This window comes from Fulmarus glacialis, unplaced genomic scaffold (assembly GCF_000690835.1).
Source record: "Fulmarus glacialis isolate BGI_N327 unplaced genomic scaffold, ASM69083v1 scaffold6642, whole genome shotgun sequence".
Taxonomy (NCBI): domain Eukaryota; kingdom Metazoa; phylum Chordata; class Aves; order Procellariiformes; family Procellariidae; genus Fulmarus; species Fulmarus glacialis.
The window spans coordinates 14,937-28,693 of NW_009195840.1; positions in this window are offsets into that span (position 1 = coordinate 14,937).

Below are 13,757 nucleotides of genomic sequence, written 5' to 3' on the forward strand. Positions count from 1 at the left end.
CGGAGGAGGGAAAGGGCGAGAGCCTGGCAGCCTGGGTCTGTGTGTTCCTGCTAGGGAAAGCTGGAGCAGGGTCAGGCAATAAGTCCCCTGGAATCCTGAGGCATGGTGTGGGTGCTTTGGGACAGGTTATTTTCCATGGGAAGGTTGTTGGAGGAGCTGGGGTGTGGGTGTTGGCAGGTCTTGTTGGGAGAATGGAAGTGCTGAAATCCTACTCTAGTGCTTCTCACGGGTGAATCATTGAACATTAACATTGAGATGACTGTTATTACACTCCAGAGTGAACACTCTCTGGATCAGGAGATGCTGAATCAAACGCAGCCCTTTCTGCAGGGACCGAGTGAAAAGAGTGAGACTGAAAATGAACCACCTCCAACTTGCCACTATGGCAGGTTGAGGCTGTACAGCGGTTGATAAAGGATGCTGCTTCCTGGAGCTGCTTGTATAGGAACATCATCCAAACCCAAATTTACGTTCTGCTCCCAGCCAGCACTGTGCAAACCCTGGCCAGGGCCTTGGAGCAGCCAAAGCCCTCCCATGCACTGCCAGCCTGGTGGCCCTTTCCAATGTGCTGTTAAAGGATACTCACCAAGATGCTGCGGAGCAGCTTGAGCTGTTCTGCATCACCCTCAGCTCAGGCAAAGCTCTTGCTGAGCCAGTTTTTCTTGGAGAGCGAAGGTTAATAAACCCTGCCCAACACAGGCACCTTTCCAGAGGGCTCTGTGTTGAAGTCTCTAGAATTTGCTTGTAATTCCTCAAACTTTTTCGCCTGGAGCCATTTTTTTGTGCATTCAGTTTTGAGTTTCTTACCTCCTGTCTCTATATGTAGCTACGCAAAAACTTAAAAGCACACAGTGTGGCACCAGACTCCTCACCAGTGTGTCCAGGGATGAGATTGTGCCCGCTCACTTGAGCGACTTGTCCATGTTGTGACAACAGGTCTGCTCCTTTGCAGATCCCGGCAAACTGGCTGTCAGCTTTGCAAGTTTGTGATCATTGGGATGAAATCCTCTGCGCCTGCAGGCCTGTACAGTGATGCTTTCAGGTAAATCCAGGGTCTTGCTTCCCAGGTCTGGGAGGGAGGTGTTTCATCTTGGTCCCATTAAATCCATGCACTTGTGAAGCTATAAAGCACGTGTGGTATCCTTGTGACTGTGGAGCACAAGTTCACCAGAAAATGAATTTTCTGGGCTTGCTGAGATCCTTTGATAGACTTGAAAACCCCATCAGTCTCCTTGCCCTGTGTGAGGCTATGCATCCTTTTTTGCAAACAGACCTTAGTAATTAGCTTTTTGAAAGCAATCAGCTCAGCTACCTGATACCTGTGCATAATGTGGTTGCTTTCCTCCAGCTGCCTCCCGTGAACCTCTAGCAGAGGAAGGGACTGTCCCTTGCAGATGTGTCCAGCACCAAGCACGATGGGAGTGAGTGGGCTTTTAGTGCTACTGCAACTGAAATATCACACGGCAGTGCTAAACCATATGTGCATGCTGTGTGTGAGTTAGGGAGATCGCACAAAATGTATAAACTGGTGCCAGGGATGATAAAGTAGCTTTCATTGCTGATCTATTTCTCCTGTATTTACAGGCATGTGTATGCTAGCTATTTTTAGATTAATTGTCACTGATATACAAGGGAAATGGTGTAGCGGTCTTCAGGTGCATGAGAAAAGGCTTTTTCCAGGGATCATGTTCTGATACTGGATCAGCTAAGTGAGGTCAGAAATCTGCTATGATGGCGAGGATGTGGCAGATGGAAGAAAATTGCTGAGAAACTGCAGGAAAGGAGAGAGGTTTGTAACCTGTGGCAAAGCTGCTTCCAGACCTTTGAATGCAGAACTCTGTAGAATGGAAGAAATTACGGGATTTAAAGATTCCTTTTTGCAGAGCACCTGAAGTTAACACAGTTGGGTGTTTACTCCATCGCAAAATGAGTGCATGCTGTTTCCTTTTATTATCGGGTGGCATTTTACAGTCACTTTGCACTGCATAAATAAAGCTGAAGATGCTGGATAATTAATTAAAAAAAAAAATTCTTGTCCAATGTGTTGAACATGGAGAGAACCTGTGCCTGAAGAAAATCAACGGACTCGGAGGACTCTGGTTGCCTGCCAACATCTTTTACCCGTAAAAGCAAAGAATGGGAAGGAGGTAGGAGGAATGAATCTTGCTCAGTGTAATCCAAGATTACAGCCTTTCTCATTCGTAAATTAGCAAAACGCTGTTGCAACCTCATGGGCTGGTTTCATTTGTTTGTCCTGAGGCGTTGTAGGTGTGCTATGTCGTAAAGCTGTGGGGAGAGGGAGCCAAAGTTGATGCAGAAGGTCCTTTTTTCTTCCCCAGCTCCAGCACAGTTTCCTGTGTTCAGGTTCAGCCTGTCACAAAGCTGCTTGGCTGGAATACAGATCTGTCTGACAGCTGTGCCCATCAGCAGACAACTTCATTAAACCTCATTAAGATGTCATTTCTCTGCCTTATTTCCCACCTCTTGGCTCTAATTAAAACCATCTCTCTCTGCATCCCAGGCGGTCCTAATTTTCTCTGGGTACCTTCTGCAAGTTTTCTCCCTTTACGACCTCAGTGAAGAAAATCTGGCATCTTAAATACTGTTTATCCAGCCTGTTTGGAAAAGACAACTCTAGACTCTTTCCTGAAGCATTCCCAGAGCATCCTGCAGAGATCATCACCTCCTCCCGGGCCTGTGAGAGACGTGTACCGAGGCTTTGTTTGCTCTCTCAAACTGTCTTTAAGGACTCACCTAATGCATCCTTTCCCCTTGGACACAATAATTTTCATTGTTGAACCAGGTGTGTCTGTCCTGGGTTTGAAGGGTGCCATGCTCAGACTGGCTGCACTGCAGCGGTGGGGGTGTTTCATCAATGGGGATACCCTGATCGGCTGAAGAGCAAGCGATGTTGGGTGTATCGAGTTCCCTGGCCTTTGCCAGGCAGTTTCTGATTTGTGCAGCCTCAGGTTTGAGCCCTGGATTTGTATTTGAGTGTCTAATGGTGTGGGAAAACGTTTGCTGTGAAGGAAGAGGAAGGCTCAGAAATGGGTCTGTATGTAAGAGGTGGGTGCATTGCAAAGGTGTAAGGAAGTACAAAACCTTTAAGGATTCCAGGTTTTGTTGCAAGACTTAGTTGTGTTTCATCCCCTGGTATTTATGGCCCATTGGCACACATTACATCAATTGTCTAAAGATGACTGAGACTGCAGGAGGGGTAGGAGACGCTTCTGTGCAGAGAGGTACAGTGATTTTTTAATCCCTGCATCTAAGGCAGCCTTTCACTGGGAGAGGATGCTGGGCAAATCCATGAATCCTCTCTGCTCTGACTCAGCTGGGGCTGCCCTGTCTCCTCCTCGATGGCTCTGCCTTGCGGATGTCTGCAAACCCCACATCGGTGCATTTTCAGCCCGTCAGGGTCTGCTTCCTTCTCTACCTTCTGTTCCCCTTTTCATTACACCCCCTTGTACAGTAAAGCCTCCCGTCACGCTGCCATTACTATTATTATTGCAGATTTACTGCACTTGCAGAGTGAAGTGATTGTGGTGATAAGGCCCAGCATTTTTCCCTCCTTCCCCCCGCGACAGCTTGAAATCAAGCCCTTCATTTGCATTTACATGATCTTGCTGTGCAGCTTATGAGATCGGGAGATTTATTTGCTACTTAGCTTGATGTTTGATTACACTCTAAGAAGGCAGTGAGCTACAAAGTGCAGGGATACATCAGAACTGAGCTACTGAAGGCCTCTGGGGGACAGTAACTCAACATCAGGTTTAGGTAGATGAGAAAGGGAATGTTCAGTGTTTTGAGAAAGGCAAATTTGATCAGATTTTTTTTTAAAGGTGGAGAAGAAAACTTATTTTCCCTCTCTTACAAAAAATGGTTAGGAAAACAAGAATGTTAGAAAAACACACCTGAAAATCTGGATTTGTTAGCGCAGAAGAAATCCTAGCAGGGGCTGGTGGCTGCTGGGCTGCCTGCTGCTAACTGCTTGTAACTTCCACTCCCAAGAAGATTATTAATAATAAGTTGGCACTTATCTTCGAAGATTTTCATAAACATTAAAGATCAAAGTCAAAGGAAGTTTTGCTTAATGAAGGACCACAAAATCTCACCCTGATTTATTAAGCTTCAAAACATGCCACTGAGCATTAATCCTGCTGTAATAGAGGGGAAACTGAGGCCGGGAATTAATGTGCCCATGCAGGACAGCAAAGGGAATGGAGTTTGGACTGGGGAGAGAAGTGGACCATTCTGGTACTCTGCTGTGTTCAGAGTGGGAGACCAAATTATTATAGTGTCCCACAGCGGTGTGAGTCTTCCAGAGAAAAAGGTGATGGCTGGGCAAACTGTTGTCCTTGGAGTCAGGAATGGTAAAGCTCAGGGATCTTACTGGGAGTTTAACTCCTACCCCAGGTAGAGTAGAGACACTGCTGACCCAGAATATGTCTACACATGCAGTCTGCATAAACCTGTGCTCCTGACTGAACTGCACTGGGAGCTGTAGCCTTAGTAGCTAGAAACCTTTGAGTGTCAGGTCTAAATTTGAAAGATTTTCCCCTCTAATAGCTATGTTTTGTGTAATGCTGGCACCAGAGGACTGCGAGGATGGGTGGGGAACAAGCGTCCCCCTTGTTGGGTTAGACACCGGTGGCACAACTGGGCTGCAGACAGCAATTCCAGCCCAGGGTTCTACCTACCCAACCCCAGGCAGCTGCCTGCCCCTTCCCACCTTCTCCGCTCACTGCGGGGCCGTAATGCCGACAACTGAGGGCCACGCACACGTGTCCCCGACGCAGAAACCCGTATCTAAGGAAACACCCCTGCTATCTGGTACAGTAGCTTCGCGTGCGAACTGTTTGTACTTAGCTTTTAGTCTTGAAAATTGCCATGAGATATGCTATTACAATTAATCATTAAAGACTTAAGAAAGAGTATACCCCATTACATAAAAGACTCCAGCGATGATCTTTATCCAACTTGTAAAATGGGCAGACTTGATGCGACTGAATAATTTTCCTCTCATCTGCACAAAATCACGAATGCAAGTCATACTTTGAGCCTGAAGTGAAGGCTGCGAGACCAGCCTATAATTACCAAAACAGAAAAAAAGAACAGCGTTTTCTAATGAATGACAAGCCACTAGGTGGAAATCTAATTTGGTCTAATTAAGCAGCCTTTGTGAGGATTTGTCTTTAGATGAAAAGAGGGAGCCAAAGAGATCTAAATGCAAATGAACTCTATCATTTTGGTTTTAAAGGGCCAGACAGATATGGAAGTATTTGCATACACAATACTTTCATTTGTCTTCATGGGTGTATGCACCTTCTAGTTTTCTGCTGAAAAATCCTGTTTGCCCCCAAATTCCGGGACTTTGAATACTAGTCACTCTTTATTGAGTTAGAAGATAATGTGCTGTTAGAGGGACAATTTTAGCAGTAGGATATCGCAACTATTAAAATTGCCTTTCTCTGTAACAGGGCTGCTTCCTTCTGCTGTTTGAAAATGGTTTTGGAAAAAAAAAGATGCTCTTTGCTAGGGAGTCAGATCCTAAGTCTGCCGCTGTCAGAGTGTGGCACCATATAACTCTCAGGTCTTTGGGGGCACCTGTGGGACCCTGAGCTCCTCCTCAGTGCCTCTGTGTCAGTATGAATTACTTCAGCATTGATAAATCACCGACACCTTACCCAGTTGTGCTATTTCTGCTGATTCTGCTGACAGTCTCAGTGCTGGGAGCAGGCAGCCCAGGTACAACCCCAAAGGCTGAGACTCACTGAGGTGTTTGACTATAATTGAGATAGAAATATTGAAAACGGTCTTCTCCTGCTCTATTAAATCTGCTTCTGACTTTAAGATAAATTTGTGGCTGTGTAAGGTTTCGTGCCAGCATTGAAGGTCAAAGAAGCGTATGCGTTTCTGTAGTGGGTGTCACAGCTTGTGAAGTTCACATCAGCCTCCACTTGCTTGCAAGCCCTAAAGCAGCAGCGTGGTCTGTAGTCATAAGACAAAGCTGCTGGCAGGAGGGGCAGGTTATTTGGGCTAAATGAAGATGGGTGCAGTTTACAGCTACTGCTAGACTGATGTCTTACCTGTACCTGATCTTCCTTCAGCTACAGCCACCGTTTTCCTCTAAGAGGCAGAATGAGCCTGGGAGAGATTTGAGGGCACCTGCCAGGGAATGCTTTTGCTCACTGTCTGTTGGGTTGAGGTTTAGCCGAGAGCAGGATGTGGGTTATTTAATGATTGGGAGAGAACATTCTCTAAATGTTGAAGAGATGGGACAGTGTTTTTTAAAAAGTTTCCTTCCCTTTCCAGCAATTATGACCTTTTCTCTGTGCTTCATCATTAGTAATATCTGTTCTATAAACCTCCCCATCTGCTACTCCAAGAAAAATCCCCTTATGTTCTCAAGGCCAGATGTTGTCCCAGATTACGTCCAGCGCGACTCAACTTAGTGAAGCTGCTGTTTACGCTGTGTAACTTGCTGCTGGCTCCTTCAACTCCATACAGGTAGTTTTAATTTCCTCCTCCTTAATTTCTTTGGGCACTATAGAACATATTAGGCTAAATGCTGCCAGCATAGCATCCATATAAGCCACAATGACATTAAAGGACTTGAATGCAAGTGGGAATTCAACTGTGGGCCTTTTCAAGCAGACTGAATATGGCCACATTCCCCATACAGCAAAACAGTTCCCCAGTGGCACAGACCTGATTCCTAGGGCCAAATTCAATCCCTGGCTGCAAATGAGATACTGGCTGCCTTGAGAGCTACCTGTTATTTCACAGCAGAATTTGCCTGAAGTCAATACACTTGTGGTACCTCCAAGAACAAAATATGCAAATATTTCAGACTAACAGACAACTTGTTAAATTCAGGCAAACCTCTGGTTCAGGAATCTCTCAGCTTTCACTCAAGGAGAAACTCTAATCTCTGATCACAGATGCAGGAACTTACCAACTTCAGTCACCTCATGTACAGAATAATCTCCACTTTCATTAGAGAATAGACAAAGTTTTTGTGTTAAAAAAGGATGCTGTTTCTTTAATGTAATAAAACCTCAGCAGGACAGAACGTCTTTACTAGACTATCCCCCACTATTCCCACAAGAAATCAAATATAATCCTATTTAAGAAGCTTTAAATAATTTTGAGCTTTCATATTGACTTATTAAAATGCAGCTTAAAAAACGCCTTCCTTGCAATCCCTTTACAAGGGTCAGGGATATAAAATTTCAAGAAATATGATTAGTAGATCAGTTGGAAAGATATATGCGGCAGCTTCCATTTTTATTATTTAAAATGCCCTTTTAGAAGAAAAGGTGATTCTGTAAAAAGTGGTACCATCTCCCTGAAGGAATCTAGTCCCGGGGTTTCCAGTCCCATCTCCTGCATTCAGCACCCAACACATCTCCCAGGTTTTTCTTGGACCTGAAGAGCCCTTGCAGCTGGGACAGAAAAGTTGGTTTCTGTGTCCTCATGCTGCAGCTAAGTAGAGGCTTATCAGACTCTAAGCACAGAAGCAGCCAGTAGCACTTGTGGCCACTCATTGCTCAGTGCAGAAGACAAAGTGATGGTAATAGAGATGCAAATATGCCACAGAGGACAGAGCCATTGCAGAGCTGGGAGCATGGGTATAGTTTGGTCCACAGAGCCTTTCTTTTACTGCCTGGAAACTTTGAAGGATGAAGAGCTCCTGTAAACTTTCAGATGTTGGTTGGAGTGGCATGAGTCCCTTTTCCACTTTCTCAACATTATGTGTTGGAATAGAAAATTATAGGACGAAATGGGGATCCTGCTATGCTGACTTGAACTCTCTGCAGGGTGAACTGCATCTTATCCGAGCAACGGCTGCAGACTCCACCAGTGCTTCCTGAGGGGTCCAGGCAGAAACATCCTCCCAACAGACTTCAGTCCGGTTACCCATGTTCAGTCCTATTGACTTGCAAAGAATTGAGATTGTAACCAAGAGCATTTTGGGGTACATTGCTAGAAAAATTAACTGGAAAGTGCTAAGCAGAGAAAATTGAGTCAGTAACAGGTTGTCCTGAGCTTCCATTCTGCAGTTCTCCTGGAATTAGCAGGGTTGTATGGATGTAAATGATAAGACAATTTGACCCCCGCTCTTGAAGTACATTAAATAAAATGAAGATCCAAATTGTGCTGTCAGTTAGACAGAACTCCTGTTAAGCACAGAGGGTCTTATGCTAATGCAAGAATCTGGCCGACACATCTGCTCTGTCCTACAGCAAAATGTATTCAACATGCTGAAATTTAACTGCAAAGCCTAGTGAGCAAAATCACACCCTGCCCATTACACTTACAGCCAGTTACAGTGAAATCCTAATATGTCAGGCTTTCTCTGGGAAATAAGGTAACTAATAACTTCACTCCTGCCTAAGGCTGGACTTTGGTCAAGGCTTCTATGATTTTCATGCGTTTTTGAAAAAAATATCCATGGGTTTGACACGTTGGGACTTCTGTGTGTGAGCAAGCAGGGAGCTGTAATAACTGAACTTCCTTGAGAGCTGCAGTGGTCAACCTTGGGTGCTCTGCAAGACAAACACCAAAGGGTCCTAAGCCCACTAGCGCCTCTATGTCTTCAGCTCCTGAAGAAGTCAGTGGCAGTCAAGTGTGATTGACTGCTGGCAGTATCTTGCCCAGAGTTTTCTCCTGTGGCAGAAAAAGAAGCAGTGACACCAAAGGCAAGACCAGCAAGCACTGGAGAGAGCCTTAATCCCCCAAGGAGTTGTGAGGTTTTTCCCTGCCCTGCTTTCCTAATTTTCTACATTTATGACAATAATTGTGAAACTGGGCTGAAATAGCACTAGGAAGCTGCTGCCAATGGTTAAAAACTATTGTTGCCTATGGGTTGGTCTTAATTTTTGCCATGTTTTTAGCACCATTATCTGGCTTACAAATTAATGCTTGTTATCTTTTGAAGATAGATATATTTCTAAAATTCCCCATAATCCTACATCTGAGTCCGTCATTGCTTTCCGCACCAAATTTTCTTGATACAATTTCAGCTCTTCTTTACTCTATTGTTTTTCTCTCCAGTCCTATATTTTTTGAAAGGGTAGAACATAAGGGGTCAGATACTGCTCAGGTGACATACATGAGTAGCCCAATTGCTTTCAGAGGGACTACCTTGTGAGGCAACCAAGAGTTGACTTGAGAAAGTCACTTCGTACATGAGTAGCCCAATTGCTTTCAAAGGGACTACCTTGTGAGGTAACCAAGAGTTGACTTGAGAAAGTCACTTCATAATTGGATCATATTTGCTAAATCAGATGTTTTACGTGCTTAAGAATTCTCTATGTTCCCTTCGTCCTCAGCCATTACAAAAGGCTCCTGCTCTGCTGGAGTTCTGACCCATATTTTCCCTGCAACAGTCCAAATTTGGTTGCTAAAAGGTAAAGGGAAAAAAATTTCTGTCTCATCACATCTCTCCCAACCCCTGTTCAGCTGCTGTGGTATTTTCCTTCATTATGCTGCTGCCTCAGACTGTAAACCTCTCTAATTTCCTACATCGCAGCTATTTATTTAAATGCTAACTCGCATTATGAAGTGATAATCCACAAGCGCAGGAGATAATTTATGAAGCATTTAAATTAAGAGGAGCAGCTAATTGGGAGCATGTGTCTTATAAGCCTTGCTAACACCAGAAAACTACAAATTAGGGAGAAAATGGAAGATATTTTTATCTTGCTTTTTTCTTTTGTAATGCACTGAGGAAAAATATTACCATACATCACACAAACACTGCTGTTCACAGAAGTTGTCTTTTCTGTTGTTAGCTTCATAGTTAGTCCAACACACAATGCTCTCGTTATTACAAATTCCTCATTATAACACAAAAAATAATCTTTGCTCTCAGAGAAGGTGGAATGAGGTGGGGTTTTCTGTCTCCAAATAAAGTGGAATAAATTTTCCGGGAAAGGTCCCCTTCTCAGCTGCACACATTAATTTAAAAGAGCAAAGACTCCCTTGTTATATATGGATGTTAAAGTGCATTTAATTTAGGACTGCATCGTGCTGTAAGAGTTTTATAGGTTTTAGTTGAAATGAGAGTGAGCATAAATGGCTGTGAATCAGGGAAAAGCAAATGTGCTGTGGCTATAGGGCTGCAGGGAATGCATTTTGGATGCTCCGTTCAGATTTTGGCACCAAAGTCACAAACTTTGATTTCACCTCAGCTTTGTGGTGGTCTCTTCATAAAGGCTAATATTGACCTGAATCCGAATACCGATGTGCTCCATGAGGTGCAATTCCTGGGATACAGCTGTGTGATAGAGATGACTCACTAAATGCTGCTGGGATGGGCTGATGGGGAAAGGAGGGTTTTGACACCTATGCAAAGATCAATGGCATTAGGGAAGGTGGTAACCATCCCCAGCTTGAAGTTCACAATCATGCACCAGATTCCCTGGATTTGCTCTGGGAGGCTGTTGCCTCAACCATGAAGGTGCAGCACTGGGTGTCAGCTGCTTTTGCCTGTAAGCGTAATGCCCCTTCTGTTGCTTTTTTGGATGTTGGTGCTTTGATCAGAGGAAACAGCTGGGATGTTCTGCAGTAGAAGCTCTCTGCGCTTCCCAAAGAGCATCCCAGGGCACCCAGAGGGTTGCATTAACACAGTTCAGAGGGAACTAATGGGATATGGAGAGTGAAGCTGACAGTAAGGACCATCTTAATATACAGCCCTCTCCTAGGCTTCAACAACCACTTTAGAGTAGTTTTCAGTACAGTGGTATGAGATCTTTAGTTAGGATCCTCCTTTACTGGGCAACCAATTCTTGTGGGTCCCTTGTGTGGTTACTCAAGACAGATTTGCTGTTAGAGTAAAATATTGTGCGTACACTCTGCTTTGCAGGGTGCTTGGGAACCGCAGTGAGGTCCTTGCACGGAGGATGCTCTGGAAGTATGTGTGTCAATTCAACCCCTACACGTGACTGCATATGTGTGTACTGCATGTCCAGAAAATATGTCGCTTTAATCTTTGCATTCCTGTTTTTGCTCTTACAAATCTCCCTTTACATATATCCTGTCAAAAGCAGTCAGCAAACAGGCTCTGGCATTATTGGAGTTGCTCCTCGATTTGAAGGAAACCATAAATCTGAAACTTCAATCATATCTTTATGATCATTCAGCAAACAGAGATGGAGGATTTATTCAACATGGGATAGCAAAGGGGAAACTGCAGGGGGTTATTGCAGGAGATATTGGTTTAGCTAAGGCAGAACTGCTCCCTCGGGCCTCTCTATGGCCGAGCCAATGAACAATGGCACCAATGACAATAACAAGGCAATTATGGGGAAGAGGGTGAGGAGGGGGTAATGCTTTGTTAAAGATAGAGGTAAGATTCCAGCATGGTGTCTCTTTTGTGTGCTTTCGAAACTAAAGGATGGTGTATCTGCCTGGGGTGGTCTTATTAGGAGCTGGTGATCCTAAAAACACAGCAAGTGCTTAAAAGAGCCTGTAGCTTGCGTGTGATTGTGCTGCTCCTAGGAGGCTATGAAGATTTCCTCCCTAACTAAATAGGGCTGGCAATAGATTCCCCTAATCCATCCCATACCCTAGGGCAGGAGATATGTACCTAAACCTCTGCTGACAGAGGTTTGTCTCTGGCCGTAGCTGATGTTGGGTTTTCTGCATTTAGGACTAACACTTGTCCCTGGGAGGGGACTCAGGGGACCTCCTCTGGCTGGGGGGATGCTCAGACCTTCACCCCAGGCTGGCCACAGTGTTGTGCCACAAACGCTACCGCAGCCCTTCCACCAACTTGACCTGGAAAGGCTGTTTTGACATTGCTCACTGACCTGGTGCCCAGCCGTGCACTGCTCCCAGCTTCATATTTTAGATTTTTTTTTCTTAATAGCTGTAGTCAACTTTCAAAAGCCTGACTAGAAAATGAAGCCCAACCCTTAGGTTTCAAATACAAAAAGATTTCTGAGCACCATAAGCAGGTGTGTCTGCGTCCCTTCTCATGGTGGTCAAACTGGGGCAAGCGCTGGAGGGGGCTCCTCCTGCAGTACACCCTGACTTCAGTGTACAGCAACGCCGGGGTCAGCCATGCCCCTGGGCCTCCAGCAACAAAGTTTTCCGAATGCAAAACAGGAACACAAAAGCTTTGGCACAAAGGAGTGGAAATGTTCATGGGTGAGCTGGATCCTGCCACTGCTGCCAATAGATGGGACTTGCATTAAATTTGCATCTTTTCAGGGTGCGTTAGAGACAAACATCTCTTTCTAAAAAGATGCGATTGTGCAAAAGCAGGAACTAAGTGATCCATCCCCACCTGTCCTGCCTGCCCTCCCCTTCTTCTGGCAATTTTTCCTCCCCCTGTTTCCCTTGCGAGCCCCCGAGCAGTTTGTTTTTGCCTGCAGAAGGAAGCTTGAAATATTGCAAAGGGGGTACAGGCAGCGCTCCCTGCGGCCTTGCCCCTGATGGCACGAATGCAGACATAAAATAACCCAGCGCCATCAGTAACCTGTCGCCAGAGCCCCACTACGAGGTGAGAGTTTTCCTCCCTGCCGTGGCTGTTAGCTGCAATGTATTTCTCCCTGCACTAAGCACCGTCTTTCCGAGGGCTGCATTACAATGATTTATAAAACCCATTTCTGGGGAAAACTAATAGATCAAAGTGAGGAGAAGGAAAAGGAGACATGAGCAGCTGGAAGAAGATATTGAAGCATGAAACAAAAACAGAAATGAAAAAGTAGTTTGTGGCACTAGTGAGTTGTTCTGTGCTGCACTTCTATTATTGAAAAATAACAGGGGGAATCTGTATTTTAATCCATTTTTTTAAGAGACATTCAAGTAATCTGAAAAGCTTTTCATAAAGCCAGCTTGCTTTCGTGTGCTTATGCTTCTCTTACAGAACCAAACACTTATTTTGCTGTTTAGCCCTTCCCTGTCTATTCCTGTGTCATTTTTAGACTTTCCATGTTTTAAGCAGCATCTGGATTTTCTAACAGGGTAACAGAAAGCATCGCATGGAGGATTGATGCTCAGCTGGACCTGAGCCTAGGATGTGCTTGTTCCTGAGTTGAGACTTGGTCAGGTTTTACAAAGGGAATCGTGGGCTGAGACTGGGGTGGCCAGTGAGGTGCTCTGCCTTTGTTTCTGTTTCCTCTCCTGCACAGTGGGGATGAACGGACAAGATTTGTCACGTAATTCTCAGCATCAGTCAAATTACATCCCAACTGAACTGAGGCAGGAGTACAGACCAATGCTTATCTTAGTTTTACAATGATTAATGCATCAGTATTTGTAAGAGCTTTGGAGATAAGAAGCTAATTGGGCTTTTGCGTGTGTTCTGCTTGTCCGGTTCAGCCACCAGACATCCCTGACTTCTAACACAGGCAGCGGTGCAGAATTATTATGAAAATAACCATAATCCTTGTGCAGCGCTTCATATATTCAGAGGGCTGTAGAAACCTTCTACCTACAATTTCCCCACATGGCGCGTATGTAAGTGCAAACGTTATACACGACAGATGAAATGCATCAAATAGGACAAACAGCAGATTTGGTGGAAAACAGATGTGTGTGGTAAGACTGTAGGGGCTTTTCTAAGAGATTGTGCAGACCCATGAGATGGAAGCTGATGAATTATCCCTAGGCATGCTCCAAACTTGTCTGAGGTTTGCAGGTTTCCATTCAAAGTATTTTCTCTACATTCCTGTTGTTTGTCTTGTTTAAATTTTCACTCTCCCTGGCAATTTTCTGTTGCCAGTTAATGCTGCAGCGTCGTG